We start from the raw sequence: 6,000 nt of genomic DNA, 5'->3' as shown, positions 1-6,000 counted from the left end.
ACGACAGTTTGCGGTGAAGTTCTTCTTAGATTATTAAATACTTTATGCCCCTCAGCATCATAATATGTAAAATTTGCAAACTTTAGATGTCTCTGATGCGTTAAACATTGTATGCAACTTTAATGAAAAGAACTTTCTAATACAGTACTTTGCACCTCGATTGCGAAAATAATTATTATGAGATAAAATGGATTCAAATAAATTTAACATTGGGAACTTCAGAAATCCACGGTATTTTTTTTGGCATATCTTTTAGCATATCTTTTCAAAAAAAATTTTGGGTTCCAAAAATTATTTTTGTTTCCAAAAAAAAGTTTTGTAAGTATATAAAGAATTTTGGTTTTCAAAAAAAAGTTTTGATTAAGTATTAAGGAGTTTGGTTGAAGAAAAAGTAACTAAAAAATACTTGTTTTTTTCTACATATGAGAAAATATGGTAATAATTGATTGCAAAGAGAAATTAATTTAGAAATGAAAACGTAAAAGAAAATTGAGAAAAGATAAAAGTGAATAAATGAAAGGGAATATTTTTAAGGGAAAGGATTGGGCTGAGTTTCTTTTTAAATATTGCTCTCTTGATCTGTTGTTTTCTACATTATTACCTATGACTGCGCAAAAACTATAAGTTTGTGGATGATAATGTTATTGAAACTAATCAATGGATCGGTGGTTGGATGTAATATTTTTTTTTTGTTTTTTATGTAAAATTGATTTCTAAAATTGAAAAGGAAATAATTTCCGTATAACAAGTAAAAGAAAATTGAGAATGCAGATAAAAGTGATTAGATGCAAGGAAAAAATCATTTTCAGTTGAACCATCGAACTTTTATTGTCCAATTTGTTTTTATGTATATTTGCCGTCTATAATTTGGTTTTGTAAATTTAATTTTTATGAAAAACAAATTACACAGGCTAATTATTGGACGAGGCGAGAGAAAAAAAATTAACTCCTAAGTTACCGACACCGTTCCGGCGCCCGGCTCGCATTGCGGCCCTCCGCTTCGCTCCGGGGCAATGGGCCGGATCGCTCGGCGTGTTAAAACACTTTTTATTTGCAATGAGTTACACAGACTAATTATTAGACGAAGCGAGAGAAAAAAAATTAACACCTAAGTTACAGACACCGTTCCGGCGCCCGGCTCGCATTGCGGCCCTCCGCTTCGCTCCGGGGCAATGGGCCGGATCGCTCGGCGTGTTAAAACACTTTTTATGTGCAATAAAAATTGGTATTCATTTCGTAAAAAGACGAAACGGCTTGAGTTGAACTTTCGAACTTCTAGATAGATAATCTTCAAATTGCAAATTTATAAAAAATCCATGAATGAAGAGAATATATTTGCACTCTCCAAAAAGCAACTTTTCCCAAAAAGTATTTGTGGTTATATTTCACTGTGCTCCACTGGCGATTTTTTCCAATAAAAGTTCGAAGGTACAACTACAACTTCAAATCAAAATCAGAAAACAACAGATTGAGAGAGTAAAGTGAAATCATGGAATTTTTTTTTATAAATTTGCAATTTGAAGATTATCTATCCGGAGCGAAGCGGAGGGCCGCAATGCGAGCCGGGCGCCGGAACGGTGTCGGTAACTTAGGAGTTAATTTTTTTCTCGCCTCGTCCAATAATTAGCCTGAGTAATTTGTTTTTCAAAAAAATTAAATTTACAAAACCAAATTATAGACGGCAAATATACATAAAAACAAATTGGACAATAAAAGTTCGATGGTTCAACTGAAAATGATTTTTTCCTTGCATCTAATCACTTTTATGCACTGTAGTGCGCATATGTTCATTTTGCGTGCGTAAATATGCATTCGATGAAGTGTAAAATTGCTACAGTACATAAAATCTTGTTGCTAACTTGTGCCTAAACTGGAATTTTGGGCATACGATGTGTTGTCAACCTCGGCTTCGCCTCGGATTGACAATCGTCACATCTATTGCGCAAAATTTCCATTTAGGCACATGTTAGCAAAATAGCTATTATCTGCATTCTCAATTTTCTTTTACTTGTTATACGGAAATTATTTCCTTTTCAATTTTAGAAATCAATTTTACACAAAAAACAAAAAATATTACATCCAACCACCGATCCATTGCTCAGACCAATCCTTTCCCTTAAAAATATTCCCTTTCATTTATTCACTTTTATCTATTTTCTCAATTTTCTTTTAGTTTTCATTTCTAAATTTCTCTTTGCAATCAATTATTACCATATTTTCTCATATGTAGAAAAAACAAGTATTTTTTAGTTACTTTTTCTTCAACCAAACTCCTTAAATACTTAATCAAAACTTTTTTTTGAAAACCAAAATTCTTTATATACTTACAAAACGTTTTTTTGGAAACAAAAATATTTTTTGGAAACGAAATTTTTTTTGAAAAGATATGCCAAAAAAATACCGTAGAAATCCAGCGAACTTCAATTTCACCGAAAATTTTTGTTCACACACGAAATTTTGAAAACCGACACGTTTTCTGTTTTTTGTGAATTTTGCGTGTATGGAGAAATCAAAAACTCAAGTAAAACACAGAAACAGAAAATGTGTCGGTTTTCAAAATTCCGTGCGTGTATTGAAGATTTCCTTCTATTCGCACTGTTAAATTAAATAGTTCTATTTTGTATGGAAATTTTTTATGATATATTGTCCAGCACGGTGAGCTTGAAAGAAATAAAATAAAAAAGTTCGTACATGTTCAGTTTGACTGTGCAAAAATGTTTGTGGGGTAGAGGCAAAACATTTTTGTTCCGGCACAAGACAATCTTGGTGGTAAATTTTAAAAATAATAGATGAAAATAAATACTCTTCACCAAACATTTTTGAAGATGAAATAGTTATTTATGTAACAAGAATCGTGCCAAAACGCTACACCCTAGTAGAGACGCATAACGGTTTTTTTTTCAGTTCTCCATACTTTGTGCTCTGTTTTCTGATTAAATAACTCCACTCTCATAAAATATCCATGAAATGTCATAGTAGTTATGTTAGTTCACAAAAAATAGAGCGTAACATTCCAAATTTGACTCTTGTTATGCTGATGAAAATATTTCCTGAAATTGTAGGGTAAATAATGGAGAGTTGACCTACCCAAAAATGAATGTTGTGTTGACCGTGTGAATTTGTATGAATTTACGAACAAAATTTTTCAATTTATGTCAGTGTTCATTTGAGTTCATTTTCATACAGCGTATTAGGTCCCTTATATGACGTTTTAAAAATTAACCGCTCCCGCCTGGTTGATTTTACTCTGCCGTGAGTGTAGTGCGATCCATGCTTAAGAGGCATCGGTGCTTTGCTGAAAAGCATACATTTAGGCGATTTTTAAATACTGGTTTTTTGCAAGGCTGTATATGTATACTTTGGGGTCTGATGATTCTCGTCGTCTTGATGATGTGATGAATTTTTTTACATGTAAAATCATTAGAAGTGGTGTGTTCCCGCGTATCTAATAAAATGGCGGTCTGTGTGACCTCCTCAAAGTATACAGCCTTGGTTTTTTGTTTACTTTCGATGATATCTTTCTACCAGAATCCTATTTGAAAAATGTACGACCGGAATAACGACCACTAAGTTGTTAGCTTTCAACAGAAAATAGATTTGGTTGCAGCAGTTTGACCAGCTCTGAGAACAATGAGCAGTTTATGAAAATTTCGTTTAATTGCTCGCTTTTCTCAGAGCTGGTCGAACTTCAACAACCAAAACTAATTTTTATTTAAAGGTACCACATTCGTGGTCGTTATTGCGGTAGTACATTTTTCAAAAAGGATGAAAAGAAATAGTCGAAAATGGGATACGAGAGACGCAAATGTAGGCTACAATTTTAGCTAAATACCGGTGCATCTTATTAAGCTGACAATTTCTCTCAATTTATACTCTATTTAGTATGTACTCACACTACGTTGAAATTTATTTTTCATTTGTTCATCTCTAGGTCTGTCCCAAGGCCATATGAATTGTCAAATTTCATCCATAGAGAAATAACCTCATCCACATTTATATTATATGTAAACCGATCTCTGTGGATGAAATCGTGTTCGATCGGCCAGTCAAAATTCGTATTGATTCATCCAAAATTCAAAATTAGAAGAAGGCTTATAGCGTTAATTAAAGCAAACCTGTACGCTAACAAAACCTTGATAAATATTTTTTTATTTTCATTCCAACAATTTAATAGGATTTTCATAAAAAAAACATTTTCTCTGCTAAAATCAGAGTTGGCAATTTTTTTTTCTGGCAGTCTAATTACTAGCCTTAAAGACCGCCATATTGCAATAACAAACTATTTCTTTTCAGTTTCATTGCTGTTGTGACGAGTACACCGGCTAAATCACAGCAGTAGCCTAACACAACCCCCGTCAGTGTTGTTATTGCTCAAATCGAACGATATCGAATGCTGATGACAATTATTATTAAATGTGCGTCTTTTCGGTGAAACACAAAATGTAAATAATCGGCTTATCGTTCGGTGAAAAAGACAATAATTTTTTGCTGGTTGGATTTAAATTGAAGCATAAAATAATGAAAGTTAACCTAAGATCACATTCCTAACAATTCAATTGAAAACATATCAACAATGTAAAAGAGGCTCAATGTTAAACGTTTCGTGTTTTGTGTCACATTGTCATTGAGTGAATTGTTCAATTAGCGAAAAAAGACAACCAAGCTGAGAAGAGTTAAATGGAGGGAATACGCATTTTGGGTAAGTGATTGATAAATTAACAAAAAAAAAATTGAAAAAAAAAAAACAAAAGAGCACTCACTAAACCGACAGCCTGAACATGCTGCAAAATGCTGTGTAATACTTTCGTTGACTTGTGTTTATGTTTAAAATGAAAACTTGGATACGTAATTTAACAGTGACCGATGATAATCTGCTTGTATAAAACAACTCCAAGTAACAGGAAATCCTTTATAAATATTCCATATTAATTTCCCATGGGACGACAACAATACTGCGTCTTATTCTTTTCTGTAATAATAATGAGGAAAACAAAAGCTCTAGCAAAAGCGAATTAAAAATTCCATTTCGTTGTGAGCGTTTCGTTATCAGCATTCGGAAAACAATAAACCAAAAAATATTTAATTTAATTAAGAAATATGTCTGGCGTGTATATGCGAATGCATTGCCTAACAATTAATGGATTCGAGTAAAATTGATTATGTTCGTAGTTAATCGAAGACATTGATCTGATTTTCCGGTAAATTTTTTGTTTGTTTACTTGGTGGAAAAAAATTGCAATTTCTTAATTGCTTGACTTTAAAATTACTTACCTCTAAACCAATTCAAACCACTTAGAACCGGATCGAAATTCTTTTTGTTAAACAAAACCATTGATGGATGAAGTAACCCAAGTATTGACGAAACGAATCTTTTGTTCTAAGGCGATTGAAGTGTGAACGCTGCCAAAGTAAATTTATTTGAGATTTATGAATGAATTACCAATTCTGAGAAATTTCATCAGAAATGACAGAATTTTTAATCCGACTTTTCGACTGGGTTCTCCTGATGGTAGTCCCGGTTTTTTGGTGACAAATGGAGGGCTCCTTTCCATCAATAAATGGGGCCGTGATTTGATTGCTTGCCTCTCCAATTTCAATTTTGTTTATAGGTTTGTTCCAGGGCCATACGAATTGTCAAATTACTGTCAAATTTCATCCATATAGACATAACCTCATCACAATTATTTCGTTTGGCCAGTGTAAAATCGTGTTTACCGTTACTTGGAACAAACCTATTACTTATATCAAAAATTGGTATAGAAAATTTTAATGATTCTTTTGAAAAACAGCCTACCGAGATCGGACGCATTTTCTATTGGAATTTTTTATATGTACCTAGAAAGGACTTCGACCCTAGAAGCCAAAACCACTTTCAAAATAATTCTTCGAAGCTTATGTGGCTGGTAAAAGGTGAGCAAATACCGAAAAATCGCAATTTTCTTACAAAAATGTCTCGAATTATACACGAATTTCGTGTTCCTTTTTCAAGATTTTTAATCC

At 32.9% G+C, this 6,000-nt stretch overlaps 1 protein-coding gene across 1 annotated transcript in view; it reads left to right on the top strand.

The window, feature by feature from the left end:
• The first annotated feature begins 4,281 nt into the window (after positions 1-4,281).
• Positions 4,282-6,000, top strand: part of LOC119068243 (synaptic vesicle glycoprotein 2C-like) — a 39,635-nt gene continuing 37,916 nt past the window's right edge. The window contains exon 1 of the mRNA XM_037171771.1: positions 4,282-4,699. The gene's annotated coding sequence lies outside the window, so the exon portion shown is untranslated. The remainder of the gene's footprint in view (positions 4,700-6,000) is intronic.

The sequence above is a fragment of the Bradysia coprophila genome (assembly GCF_014529535.1).
Source record: "Bradysia coprophila strain Holo2 chromosome X unlocalized genomic scaffold, BU_Bcop_v1 contig_173, whole genome shotgun sequence".
Lineage (NCBI taxonomy): Eukaryota > Metazoa > Arthropoda > Insecta > Diptera > Sciaridae > Bradysia > Bradysia coprophila.
Note: the sequence above shows the minus strand (reverse complement) of the source record. Positions and strands in the feature narration are given on the sequence as shown.